Raw genomic sequence first — 15501 nt, 5'->3', positions numbered from 1 at the left:
AGTAAGATTTAAAACAAACTTATTTCATGGCAGCAGCTGTCAAAATACTACCTAAACAGGACAGAACTAAGCCTAGTACTAGCTCCACTCAGTGCTGGCCAATTAGGAAAAGATCTTAAACTGGAGATTTGACACTTCATCGGTATATGTATGTGGTCTAATTTCTGCTGATTGTACTTACACAAATATCTGAAGTCATGATGGGTTGGGGCGTATTTAGGTTTTCCATGATTCAGGGCAAAGTTCTGTCAAATTTGTTGCTTAACACACACTTCCCATTTGTCAAGCATGTGCAATGAAGAACAATTTCTACCTAATATGATGCCAGTTCTAGGAAGATATTTTGAATTCATAAAGACTGGTACCCATTTATGAAAAAGCCTTTTCTTTTGACCCAAGCATCTGGACCACAGAACTAATCAAATAACTCTGAAATTTACCTTCTGGAAAGCACATATTCTTTTGCAAATGTAGCACATATCTTCAACTGTAGGTTTACAGCGAGGATGGCACAATTTAAGTGGAGTCTGAGAATTAGACCAACAATCACCTTTCTCTATGAATAGGCAACTGCTCAAACTGTCCTGCAACATCACTAGATGGCCATCTATTTTATTATCCTTGTTCAGTCAACTTAACAGTTTGGAATGCATGCTTCGGCTGAATTTATGTCGTTTTTTTCAGTTCAAGTCACGAGACATCAGAGCTTGTAAATTATTTTAAGTACCAAAGTATTTATTTATCAATAATATGTAATTAGTAATAATAAATAATAGTTAAAAACTATACTTAGAATCATAGAGATGTACAGCATGGAAACAGACCCTTCAGTCCAACTCATCTATGCCGACCAGACATCCTAAATTAATCTAGTCTCATTTGCCAGCATTTGGCCCATATCCCTCTAAAGCCTTCCTATTCATATACTCATCCAGATGCCTTTTAAATGTTGTAATTGTATCAGTGTCCACCACTTCCTCTGGCAGCTCATTCCATATACGCATTACTTCACGTACAGAAAAGTTCTGTTTAAACAAATAATGTAAAACTATGTCAAAGGCTAATCAGTAAGGACATATGGCCAACAGCATCCTACACACAAGAATGAATGCAAGTACTCCAATTGACCAAGGCTAGAGAGAGTTCCAAGTAGTTGTTGACGGCAAGTATTGAGACATTAATTTGAACCTTGGTGAATAGAATATTTTATTTATAAAGAACACACACTCCATCATTTAGCAGTAACATATCATTAGAGCATGCAATCACAATGTCTATCCCAGAACCTTGATCTCAGCAACAAAAATACCACATTGTTTAACAGCTTGTGCTTGGACCATTCTTTACGAATGAGCCATAGATGGCAAATATTTAAACTTTTGTCATCTAGGTGTTTAAAAAAAAAACTTGACGTAGCCACAGAAAGGACTGTAGTGGGTTAGCCATCATTGTAGAGCCCTCTAAATCTTCATTTTCAAATGCTAAAAAACATTGGGTTGAGCTACTGGGTAATCCACTACACTTGTATTATGACCCCAGTGAATTCTGCTTCTCTGTTTCTTGTCCATAATTTGCTGCAGTAAAATAATTAAAATTGCCACTTTCAGCTTTGATATAAAGTAGGAGTCTTACCATCATATTCTTAAGAATAAATAAAATAAATTATTGTTCATAATCTTTGGTTCCATTGTTCAAAAGGATCTATTTTAACTGCACCTCCCAACTGCTTTTCCCAAGAGATGGGCTAAGTTAAAATTCCCCTTTTAGATATCTACATTGACTACATTTACAAATGCTACTTACAAAGAGAATAAAAAGTTTCAGTAGTCATTATTGAACATTTGCAATCAATATATGCTGTAAGGCAACAATTACTTGTGGAGTGGCTTTTGCCGACAGAATACATTTTCCCTTCCCCCACCAAACAAAAATATTCAAACTACAAATAGGCCCATACAACTAATAAAATAGTTGAAGAAATCTAATTTTACCATGAAGAGATTGTGTTCCCGTGCTGCATAGGGTCATCAGATTCACTCTTATCTCCAATGCAGGCCCAGCATCTAAAATACCAATTTTCTATGTTGCTGAAGCAAGACCAAGCAGACAGCTATCGTCAGTAATCCAGTTACAGGCCTCGCTTCTGAACACATTTGCAACTATAATTCGAAAAGCTATGATAAGCATGAGGAGCCATTATGAGAACTAAGGGTGAAATTGCATTTAACACAGCAAGTGGGAATTGTGATGTGGGAATACACATCATAGCAATCAGGCTCATGGCATAACAACATCCTTGTCTGAAAAAGTAAGTGAAATTTACAAGCTACTGTGCTTGATTCCACTCGACATCTTTCGTACTTTAACTATGTTGCGCTATCTGCCATTACAGCTGTACTTTAATGATATTCTTTATCGTGATGCCAGAATCAGTCACAGAACAGTTAGTAGATAATATGAATAGCACCTAATAATCAAGTGAAATGACTTTATTGGGGTAATGAGAGTTCCCTAAAATATAGGCAACATAAAAAGTTCACAAAAGGAATTCATGCAACCATCTAGCTGTTGCAATAATGAAAAAAGAGTAGATACAAATTAATTCACTGCAATTATGTTAATATAATTTAAAAATACATACCAATAGCTGAGCTATAGAATTTAATTTCTTTGCAAGAATTTCTTTTGAAATGAAAACTCTGAAACTGCACCTAAAAGAAAATCAGTTGTGTTTTAATAAATAATGTCCCACATTACTAATTTTCACATTAAGTTCAATTTTAATCTCAGAGTAAATTTATAGAATTTACATGCAAATTAACTGAGAAAAATAGCGTGGTTTTCATTTAAACTGGGAAATTATAGCAGTGGACACTAAGCAGGAAATCATTTGTCCTCTAAATAGTCATTTAACAAAAGGATTTCATCCAAACAGAAGGAGTTTTGTATTAAATTTGTGATGCTGTTCGTAAAACACCATATAAGTGAAATTATACATTCTTCTTAGAGACTGCACAATGTAGATGGAGTAATTTTGAAGATAAAAAGACTGTAACGTATCACAAATACATATACAAAAGTCAAAAATCAGCCCAACTCATTTCAAAATGAAAAGCTGACCTCAGGATAAAAATAACAGCAAGAAATCTATTTTATTTTAATTAGGATGCCCCACTGGGGAAAAGGGCAGTCGTGCTGATGTGGTATGGAACATTTTAACTCTTGCACATAACAAGTCTCTTGAAATATTTGACTTTGAATCAATTTTTATTTTCTGTGTCAGGTGATTATATTTTCATTCTTGTTCAATGTGAAATATCACAAGCAGGCTTCTGAAACATGGAGAGAGAACTCAACAACGCCACAAGAATTATTTTCTCGTTTTGCTTTAATTTTATTCAGTTCCTAATCCTTTCTCATTCAAAACTGTGAAAGTAAGAATTTTTTTTTTAAAAAAGTAAATACAAATTAATTCTCTGCAATTATGAGAGGACCAATAAAGAAAAGAATGTGCCATAGCAACTCACAGGGAATGCGATGCAGGTCTAGAAGGACTTTTCGACATGCTTGTACCTTGTTGAATTTGGTCATCTGTAGCTCCTTCCAGACACTTCCTTACTGCAGCTGAATCTCATTGTCCCTTTCATCTTCAAACCAACCATGAGCAGCCATAGCACCATTCATCATGAGAGTCTCCATGTGGATAACTGAAACTCTCCACTTGATATCCTCAGTACTCTCACTAAGTATACCCATAAGGAACAGAGTGAGGAAGTCTGTGTACTAAACCATTGTTATTTGTGGATCTCCTGAGTTTCAATTATTTGATAACATGGTGACCAACATCACAATTTTCTCTTAGGGTTCTCAAGATCTGACAGCAACAATTAGGTCACCATCCAAAGATGTGCAGGGGTTAGGTGGACTAGCCATGCTAAATTGCCCATAGTGTCCAGGGATGTGCAGACTCGGTGGATTAGCTTTGGAAAATACAGGTTGAGAGTGGGGGGTGGGTCTGGGCAGGATGCTCTTCAGAGGATCGGTGTGGACCCAATGGGCCCAATGGCCTGCTTCCGCACTGTAGGGATTCTATGATTCTTTCTGTTCCATGGACCAACAGATTTGAAGCCTGGTACAAGAGGGGAAAGAAAACCTATTGACCTACATAATAGCTGCCATTACACAAAGTAAGTGAACATGCCTCACTTTTAAAACCTAAAGCAAAGTGATAGGTGACATCAGGCTTCCTTGGACAACATTCAAGGGATAGACTGAGAAGCTCCCACCTCCTTAGACCTTATTGCCATAAGAAGAGAGCTACTGCCATTCCTGAAACCCTTTACACAACATTAACGGCCAACAACTCCTCATATTGGCCACCTGGTTGTACCTGAATTAGTACTGGGATAGGAGAAAGAAAAATGTGTTATCACACTTGGGAAATATCACAAAAAGCAAGAAAATGGCTTTCTTTAATCTTCATTATTATTTCAGCTAACAAAAAGAAGCACACTTATTTCTTGTGTAGCCCTGATGAAGATAACAAAGTCTGTTACAAATACTCAAAAGATCTAGAATCTTACAGTACACAATAAAATCAGTCCACCATGCTCATGCAATATACTTGCCCAGTATTGGTCTCCTTATTTACAGAAGGACGAAAATATGTTGAGAGCAGTTTAGAGAAGGAAGGCTTACTAGACTAACACCAGGAATGGGAAGGTCATTTTATAAGGCAAAGATTGACAAAGAAGGCTGTATCTGCTGAAGTTTATACAAGTAGGTGGTGACCCAGTTGAAATGTAGAAAATCCAGAGGGGTCTTAACAGGCTAGATGTGGAGAGATGTTCACTCTTCTGGAAGAATCTAGAACTAGTGGTCAATGTTTAAAATATAAAGTGTTCGTCATTTAAAACAGAAATGAGGCAATTTACTTGGTAGAGCAGCAGAGAGAGAAAGAAAATGGATTAGGAACAGCAAAGACCGGAAGACTGTCTTTCCCAGTTTCCTTCTCATTGTCTCAAAAGCCAGCTCTAGTGTTAAAACAAATTGGAAAAATGTCAAGTCACTGATAATGCAAGGATTCTACAACTTTCAATACCACTGAGGATACAAAATGTCAACTAAACAGTCATGGCTTCAGGTTTAACTATAACAACTCAAGGACTCTTAAGAACTTCTTTAAACTGAATATTCTTAATCTTCCTACTGTACTTGACACTCTCTCCTTCTTAAACTTTATACCTGTGCACGCTTCAGGTCATAAATATTTTTCTTAGCAGTTAGTAAGTAATAAAATTCCTCTTTCACTTAAAATGGTCTTGCATTTGATTAGTGCTATGTTTTAATTGAAGTGTCACAAAGCTGCAGGCAAAAATATAGTAAACATCATAGTTATAGCCAAAGAGGCTAAGACTAAGTGAAGCAATTCGCCCTTCCTCATCAGATCAGAACAGCTTCAAACTAATTTCCTGGGCTTCCATGTTCATAGTGATCTTTGTGTTTGGCACTTTGACAAATGTCTTTCAAGTACTGCAATATCTTCATCAGCCTTCGCTGTTATATCGAATAATTCAATTCAGTTAATCAAACACCATCGGTATTTAACAAATCCGTGCTTACTCTCCTTGATTAATCTGTGCCTTCTCACCTGAAAAGTTGTTTTGTCTCTGATAATGGATTTTACTTACTTTCCCACCATTGATATCACCTTTCTTGAATCATGGTATATCATTCACAACCTTCCAGCACTACTCCTGTATCCAATGAGAATTGAAAGATTGTGAGTAGTCTCTCTGTTATTTCTACTTATGTTTTCTTCATTCTATTTGGACTTACTCACATCAGCACTGATAATCTTTTCAACACTTCATATCTATTATAATCTGATCCACAACCTTCCTTTTTATTCTTTTAACAAAATCTTCATGTATCACTTCTTTGATCTAAACAAATGCAAATTACTTATTTAATATTTTAGCCAGGTCTTTTGCCTACATTGTCAGGGTTTTCTTTTGGGCTTTTAAGTTGGTCCAACTTTCTAGCTTGTTTTTTGAGTTATTATCTTTGGGATGTTTTGACTTTTATATACAATTGTTTGCTAATTTTTCCTCATAATCTTGCTTTGTCTTTCCAATGAAGGGCTTATGCCCAAAACGTCGATTCGCCTGCCCCTCGTATGCTACCTGACCTGCTGTGCTTTTCCAGCACCACACTCTCGACTTTGTCTTCCTTGTTCATTTTTTTCAATTCCCTTCCTGAACATTCTGAGCTGTGCTCCTGATGTGTCATGAGCCTCTGTCATGCCCACAAGACATGAAGAGAGGACTTCAGTTGTTTTAGAAGTGATAACGCCTTGCTTAAATTTTACACTACACTTCACTGGACTAAAACATGGCCATTGCAGGTCACACAGTGCAAGTTGATTGCAGTTTCTGGAAAGTTCTAATCAAGGTAAAAGGTAAAGTTGGCATAGTCTTACTAGACACTACAGTTGCTCTCAAAGAGAGACGACTGGGGGTGGTTTCACCAGCGGGTCATCATGCCTCAGGCAAGAGGAGAAGTGGAGAATGAGAGTCCTCCAAGGATACCCCAGCCAGTGCAGGAATTGAACCCTTGCTTTAGTATCACTATGCATTTCAATTTAGCAATCCAGCCAACAGATCTGAACCTGTACACCAATATCATCTTGCTGTGCCCTTGTCTATTTCAAAAGACATTCTGAAACTTCAATTAACTGTACTCAGCTGAATCTCAACAGCTACAGAAAAGAATCTTCATTGGACTCTGACTTTCTGGACTTTCACAAGAAACAAACTACTGTTCTTATCTTTAATGTATTAATTATCCTTTATGGTAATCTCATTTCTTTCCGAGCTTATTTTCTTTCTTCCTTGTATGTTCATGTGAGTGTGTGTTACAATCATGCCCCAGGTTTGAATGCATGAATAAACCATACTTCTGCTTTAAACCATGGAGAGAGTTTGCTGCAGCTCATTTACAAAATGGACTTCACACACAGAGGAATTGGGGAAGCGTAGCACAGCCCACTTCAAAAGGATAGAACAGGAAGGAAATAAAGGAATTCAAATTACCTCTCTCCCCAGCCCATAGTAGTTCCTGTATTTGTTTTTTTTAATATTTCTCTTGTCAGCCAGGACCAATGACGTTTGCCTGTTCCATCTTTTACCAAAAGGAGATATGCCTAGCTTATATTCAGACAGTTACTCCTTCAAACGCCTTTCATTTCTTCATTACTGCTTTACCCTGCAATTGCCTTTCCCAATTTACTTGTGCTAGGTCCTTCTTAGATCATAGATATTAATTTAAGTGTTTTTATCACCAATACTTTCTGGTCCTTATTTCTGATTCAAGACAGAACAATGTTGGCGTCGTTATTTGCTTGGTGACCTTCGACTGTAAAACACCCGACTTGATGTATTGCATTTTCCAGAACTAGATTCAATAATACTGCATTCCTCACGGAGACGCACTGATCAGAACATTTTTGCAGTGCTCTTCTTACTGAAGCTGTCTCTGCAGCCAAATTCTTAGCATTATATTTTTCCCTGTCTATATTGAGGTAATTAAAATCTCCTCATATTGCTCACAGACATATTTTTCATATCACATCTCTCAGTTTAGATTTCTACTTAAATAAAAACTGACAGAGATCTAACAGCTTCCTTTCTGTTCCTTCACACAAGCCAAATACATTCAGTCCTCGAACTGTTCAGTAACATCATCTTTAAATCAATTTGACAACATCCCCCCTTTTCTCTTTCTCTAGCATTCTTGAGTACTTTGTCACCAGGAATATTAAGAAGTCATTCCAGATCTTATTTGAGCCATGTCTTTGCCAATAACACCAGATTAATCCACAGTCAAACCTTGTTGGACTGCAAATGTGTGCAGAGCACTGAAAACTACCTCCATAGCTATCCATTTGGCTGCAACACGTGAAGCTAATCCACAAATTGCCCATTTAAAATTTCACAATTTCTTTCATTAGTTAGTTCATTAATAGGACCAGTTGACTCTTAATGTCCCTGAATCTCAAAAGGGTCATGATCCATGACGGTTAATCTCCCATAAGTCATGTGGTTACTGGACACTGTTTAGGAAGTGAAAACTTGCGGAAAATCTAAAGCCAGTGTCCAGGATTTTTAACTGGAGTTAATTATGATCTGTATGTCCTTTCTTTTTATTCTGAAAGTGTAATGTTATGGAGCTCACAGTGCTACACGAGTGTCAGCTATTACATCCAATTCTTTCAGCAATTCAGAAACTTTAGAACCATGGAGTTTTATATTACCCTGCTAGAATTGAACCACTAGAATAAAAGGTCAAGAGCTGTAATTACTTTTACTGCCAAAGGCTGTTGCCTTGGTTGCAGGTATACATTCAGAAGCTAGAAGACACAAACAACATCATTGAGGAACATAGGGTCCAGTGAGAGGGAGAAACTGAAGGAAATCAGTATTAGTAAGAAAATTGTGTTGGAGAAATTGATGGGATTAATGGCACAAAAATCCCCAGAGCCTGCTAAGTACAGCATCCTGGGCTGAAAGTTAAACAAGTGACCCTGTGAAATAGTGGATACGTTGGTGGTCATTTTTCAAGATTCTATAGACTGTGAAACAGTTCCTATGGGTTCGATTGGAAGGTTGCTAATACAGCCGCACTATTCAAAAATTGAGGTAGAGAGAAAACAGGTAAAAACACTGGCTAGCTTGACATTGGTAGTATGGAAAATGCTAGAGTACATTATAAAATATTTAATTGCAAAGCATTTGGAAAACAGCGACAGGATTGGACAGAATCAGCATGGATTTATGAAAGGGAAATCATGCTTGACAAATCTATTGGAATTTTTCGAAGTTGTAACGAGTAAAGTTGATAAGGGGGAGCCAGTGGTTGTGGTTTACTTTGACTTTCGGGTGATTTTTGTTAAGGTCCTTCACATTCATGTAAAATTAAAACACATGGAATTGAAGTAGTGTACTGATATGGACAAAGAAACTGGTTGGCAGACAGAAAACAAAGAATAGGATTAAATAAGTCTTTTACTTCGGGGCAGGCTGTAACTACTGGCATACGATAGGGATCTGTACTTGGACCCCGGTATTCACAATACACATTAATGATTTAGATGAGGGAACAAAATACAATATCAACATGACTGCAGATGTCACAAACTGGGCAGGAGGGTGAACTGTGAGGAGAAAGCCCAATTGGGTAATCCAAGATGGAGGATGGGAAACATTTCTGGCTGTAAGAGCTGCTCCTTTGTTTGAGGTATTTTAGGTGTTGGAGGTGATTTCCTCGAATTCCAGGAGCAGCAATTACTGTTTTATATGCTGTTGCATTGTTTTGGAACTTTGGGAAAAAAAAGTCAAAACAACAGCAATTTTAAAAGGGGGAAGAGCAAACAAAGGAAGCACATGGTGAGGACAGTGCAGGAAAGAGAGAGACAACCTGCACATTTTCCGCCTTTGCTGTTTGATATCATGTATCGCTGGACATCGGAGTGCATCTGGGAAAATTAAGAAACAGTGAAATGCACAACTAATCTTGGAGGATATGTATGGAATGAGCTGCCAGAGGAAGTGGTGGAGGCTGGTACAATTGCAACATTTTAAAAGGCATTTGGATGGGTATATGAATAGGAAGGGTTTGGAGGGATATGGGCCGGGTGCTGGCAGGTGGGACTAGATTGGGTTGGGATATCTGGTCGGCATGGATGGGTTGGATCGAAGAGTCTGTTTCCATGCTGTACATCTCTATGACTCTATGACTCTAAATGCTTCAATATGATTTGGACAAGTTGAATGAGTGGCAGATGAAGTATAACATGGATAAATGTGATAAATGAAAACAGGAAGGCAGATTATTATTTGAATGGAAACAGACTAGAAAAGGTGAGGTGCAAACTGGGTGCCCTTGCACACCAGTCACTGTATCTAAGCATGCAGGTGCCACAGGCAATAAAGAAAGCAAATGTTACACTGGCCTTCGTAGGAAAAGCAGTTGAGTACAGGAGCAGGGTGTCCTGCTGCAATTGTGCAGGGCCTTGGTAAAAACACACCTGGAGTATTGGTGCTGTTTTGATCTGATCATCAACAAAGGATATTCTGGCTATGGACGGAGTGCAGTGAAGATTTACCAGATTGCTGGGGTAGCAGGATTGACATATAAATAGACATTGGAAAAGTTAGGACTATATTCACTGGAGTTAAGAAGAAAAAGGGAGGATTTCATAGAAAACTATAAATTTCTAACAAGACTAGCTAATATAAAGTATTTATTCAATTCCTCTGCCATTTCCTGGTTTCCCATTATTATTTGCCCAGCTCGTTCTCTGGGGGGTTCACTTTGGCCTTTGCCTTCCTTTTATACACTTAAAGCAGCTCTGATTGACGATAAATTCCAAGTAATAGAAAAAACGACAAAGTTTATTTTCTGACTCTTTTTTTGGTGATTTTTTTTTTCTAACTTTCCCAATCCTCTCACTTGCTATGAAGTTTTGTAACGTCGTTTGCTTTTTATTTTCAGTTTTGATGCCATCCTTAATTTTCTTCCAAGTATATAGGACAGGCCATTTAGGACAGAGGTGAGGAGAACTTTCTTCACCCAGACAGTGGTGAACCTGTAAAATTCTCTGCCATAGATAGTGAGGCCAAAGCATTGAATGTTTTCAGGAAGGGATCAAAGGATATGGGGAGAAAGCTGGAACAGGGTATATCAATGGATGATCATATTGAGTCACAGAGCAGGCCCAAAGGCCAAATTGCCTAATCCTGTTCCAAATTATTATGGTTGTATGTAACATTGCCTCTTTGTGAAGCACACTGTTATTATGCAGAGGTCCTCACTGAGGTGCTCAAGAGACTTGCACAAGCAGTTGTCAAGTCCGGAGTGTCAGGCCAATATATTTGTGAAGAGGGGTCATGTCAGGTTCCAGGAAGATGGAAGAAATCAACTCCCAGAGGTGGACTGACTTCAAAAAAATAAAATAGTTTCAGATTTAACCTGCTTCACAGACTCAACAGTGACCTAAACAATTGGCTTTCATAGCTATTATGAAACATGGCAAGCAAATGACAGTTCTGGGACAAGGCAAGTGCTTTTAATGCACTGCTTGTGGGCCAGGAAAGGAGGATTACCCAGGCCCTCTTCCCCAATCACAATCTTCATATTTTTCCAAGGATCAGGGACAGGTCTACCAGCAAGATGGTGAAATTAAAACTGAACAGCAAGCAAGGGAACCCAGATTTCTGCCATCATTCACCACCCAACAATTTACATAACTTGTTAATATTCAAGATATAACATTCAGTAACAGAAGTGACCGTGGAGAGTAATTGCTTCCGTATCCCTGCTCCCATCAAGGGGCCCTCTCGAGTTCAATCATACAATATGCAACAATAATACACTTTCTCCGACCAGTATTTTAATATTTTTCAGAAATGAGCCTAATTAATAGGTAAAAACATCATACAAAGCAATTCAGCAACTACATCTGTGAGCAAGTGTAGGAAAAGCAAATACACATCTTTCAGCAGGATACTGGAAGATTGCTATCCTCTGTGGATGAGTCACATCCTGCATAATAAAGGAGTTAAGGGAAAGAAATTGAAGGAAGCAGAAAAAACACTGACAAGTTATAAATGATGTCTCCAAAGCAATTGATTTTTCATACAAGTAAATACGCCATAACAATTACTGTAGTTCCAAACATTTCTTTTCTTATCACTATCTGCATTACTACAACAGAAAGAGAAAACAAGAAATTACAGCTACTTTTTTTTTTCCATAATATCTGGGGAAACAATGAACAGCAGGGCACTGATTCTTCTCAACCTACACATTGCAATCTTGTTATGAAGCCAAACAGTCCCGGCTATATATCTCTCAGCTACCTTAATTTGCAGCTCTCTACCAATAGCCACTAGTTTAATTTCATCAGGCATCCAGTTTAACCTTAGATTCTCATCATTCGTGAAACCTTTTAAAGCAGCTCAAAATAGAATGAGGCAAGTTCCTGAAGTGCATCATGTAGATGGTACACAATGCAACCAATGTGTTTTGGTGGTGAAAGGTGTGAATGTAGAACGTGATGGCTGCCAATTAGGTGGTTAGCTGGTGTCAAGATTCCCGAGTGTTGCTGGAGCTGCTCTCGTCCAGACAAGCAGAAAGTACTCCATCACATTCCTGACTGTAGATGTCGAAGGCATTGGGGAGTCAGGAAGCAAGTTATTTGCTGCAGAAATTTCTAGTCTCTGACCTGCTTTTATAGTCACAGCATTTACATGACTAGTTCAGTTCAGTTTCTGGTTAATGTTAACTTCCAGGACATTGATAAGCGAGATTTCGACAACTATATTGCCATTAAAATGTCAAGGAGACAAGGTCAGATTCCCTTATGTTTATGATGGGTTTTTTGTGCCACACAAATGGTGTCCAGGCAATGTTACTTGCCACAAAACAATGTTACTTGCCACATAACAGTCCAGACATGAATGTTATCCAGGTTCTCACGTATGAACATAAAGCTATTTCAGTGTCATGAGTTATGAATTGTGCAATCATCAGCAAACATCTCCACTTCTGACCTTTTGTAGACAGGAAAGTCTTTGATGATGTAATTGAAGATGTTTGGGCCGAGGACCATTCTATGAGGAATTCATGCAGTGATATCCTGGGATTGAGATGATTCATGTCCATCAACCACAACAATCTTTCTTTCTGCTTGGTTTGACTCCAATACATGGAGAGTTTTCCCATTGATTCCTGTTCTGCCAAAGCTCCTTGATGCTACGTGCCATTGAATGCGGCTGTCACTCTCACCTCACAGAGTCACAGAGCCCCATACAGCACCAGAAACAGACCCTTCGGTCCAATTCGTCCATGCTGACCAAGTTTCCCAAACTAAGCTAACCTGTATTTGGCATATCCCTCTAAATCTTTCCTATTCATATACCGAGCTAAATGTCTTTTAAATATTATAACTGTACCTGTATCTACTATTTCATCTGATAGATCATTCCACACACAAGCTCCCTTCTGTGTGAAATGATTGTCCCTCAGGTCCCTTTTAAAACGTTCTCCTCTCACCTTAAAAATATGGCCCCTGGTTTTGCAATCACCCACCCTATTTACCTTATCTCTGCCCCTCACGATTTTATAAACTTCCATAAGGTCACCCCTTGACTTCCTACTTTCCAGTGAAACAAATCTTAGCCTATCCTTATAACTTAACCAGTCCTGGCAACATCCTGGTAAATCTTTTTCTGAACACTCTCCAATTTAATAATACACTTCCTATAGCAGAGTGACCAGAACTGTACACAGTACTCCAGAAGTGGCCTCACCAATGTCCTGTACAGCCTCAACATGACCCAACAGTCCCGACTCCTATATTCAATAGTCTTTGTCCATGTTTGAACTAAGGCTGTAGTGAGGTCAGGAGCTGAGTGGCAATGATGGAACCCAAACTGAGCATCAGTTAGCAGATTATTGCTGAGCAAGTGACACCTTCCATCACTTTACAGACAAATCAAGAGCAGATGGACGGGAAAGAAATTGGCTGGAGTGGATTTTGTGCATCGTCAAACATGAGCAGTTTTCCAATTGCCAGGTAGATGTCAGTACAGTAGCTGTAGTGGAAAAGATCGACTAAAGGTGTGGCTAGTTCTGAGGCACAAGTCTTCAGTGTTATTACCAGAATGTTCTCAGTTCTCATAGTTCCTGAAGTGTTCAGTGCTTTCAGCCATTTCTTAACATCATGTGAAGTGATTCTAATTGGCTGAAAACTGATATCTGCAATGCTCAAAGCGAAGAGACTGAGGTGGATGATCCACTTGGCACTTCTGAGTGAAAGGTTTTGCAAATGCATCATTTATTTTTCATAAGGACAGGAATGTTTGTGAAGCCTCTGCCTTGTTAGTCATTCACATTTTCCATTCCCAATTAGATATGATAGGACTGCAAAACTTAGATCTGATCCATTGGTTGTAGGATTGCTTGGCCTTGCTTGTTGCATGCTGCCTCTGCTGCTTGGAAAGCAGGTAGTCCTGTGTTGTAACATCACCAAGTTGACATCTTGTAGAGGCATAGAGTCATAAAGATCTACAGCATGGATACAGACCCTTCAGCCCAATTTATCCATGCCGTCTAGTTTTCACAATTAATCTAGTCTCATTTGCCTGCATTCGGTCCATAACCCTCCATACCTATCCCATCGATCTGCCTGTCAAAATGTTTCTTAAATAATAATATTGTATTCGCTTCCACCACGACCTCTGACAGCCCATTCCAGGCACTCACCACCCTGTGTGTGAAAATATTGCCCCTTTGGACTCTTTTGTATCTCTCCTCTCCCACCTCAAACCTATGCCCTCTAGTTTTAGACTCCCCTACAATGGGGAAAAGCTGTTGGCTATCTACCTTCTCTATGCCATGATTTTATCGATCTCCATAAGGTCACCTCTCAGTCTCCTACCCTCTAGTGAAAAAGGCCCAAGTCAATCAAACCTCTCCTCATAACACAAACCTTCCAGCCCATCTTATCTTTAGTTATGTCTGATGCACCTCTTGGCATGCCTTCCTATACTCTTCATTGAGTCAGGTTCGAAGTCCCAGTCTGATAGTAACATTAGAGTTGGGAATATTCCAGCCCATGAGGTTACATGTTGTGGTTGAATATAATTTTGTTGTTGATGGTCTATAGCTACTCAGGGATATCCAGTCTGAAGCTGCTAGATCTGTGTAAAGGTCTGTCCCATTTAACACAATGATACTGCTACATAACACATTAGAGAGCATTTTCAATGTGAAGATAATATTTCATCTCCACAATTGTGTGGTGGTCAGTCTTGCTGGCCAGAACAAAGTCAAGCAGGACTTTTCCTCTTGTTGGTTCCTCACCTCCTGTCTCACACCCAGTCGAGCAGCTATGTCCTTTGTTACTTAGTCAGCTTGGCTTAATAGCATCACTGCTGCTCACTGTCAGTGACAGACATTGAAGCCCTACTACCACTCAGAGTATATTCTGTGCCTTTGCCACCCACAATAGTTCTTCCACGAAGTGTTTAACATTCAGTACTGAATCATTAGTTGAGAGGGTTGGGCGGTGAGAGTAACACGGGAGTTTTCCTTGTTTATGTTTGACCTGATGCCATGAGATTTCATGGGAGTCAAAGTTAAGAACTCCCAAGCTGGCTCCCTTTCAACTGTATATCACTACGCTACCACCTTAGGGATGATGATGGAAGTGTTTGAGACATTGCCTATAAGGTATGATTCCATGGGCACAACTGTGTCAAGCTGCTGCTCAATTTTGGCACAAGCCCCCAGATACTCATATGGAGAACTTTACATGGTCAACAGAATGTTCAATGGTGTTAAGTGAACCATTTTGTTTCATTCCTTCCTTTAATCTTTACAGCAATTTTAATACAATTGTGTAGCATTGTTGGCCATTTCATTGGCCAGTTAAGA

The 15501-nt window shown here is 38.8% G+C and overlaps 1 protein-coding gene across 3 annotated transcripts in view; it reads right to left on the bottom strand.

Annotated features, from left to right (window-relative positions):
- The window catches only part of rbfox1 (RNA binding fox-1 homolog 1), a 1745467-nt gene that overhangs the window by 1697440 nt on the left and 32526 nt on the right, over positions 1-15501 (bottom strand). The window lies entirely within an intron of this gene.

This window comes from Chiloscyllium punctatum, chromosome 40 (genome assembly GCF_047496795.1).
Source record: "Chiloscyllium punctatum isolate Juve2018m chromosome 40, sChiPun1.3, whole genome shotgun sequence".
NCBI lineage: Eukaryota > Metazoa > Chordata > Chondrichthyes > Orectolobiformes > Hemiscylliidae > Chiloscyllium > Chiloscyllium punctatum.
This window is presented reverse-complemented; position numbering and strand designations above follow the sequence as displayed.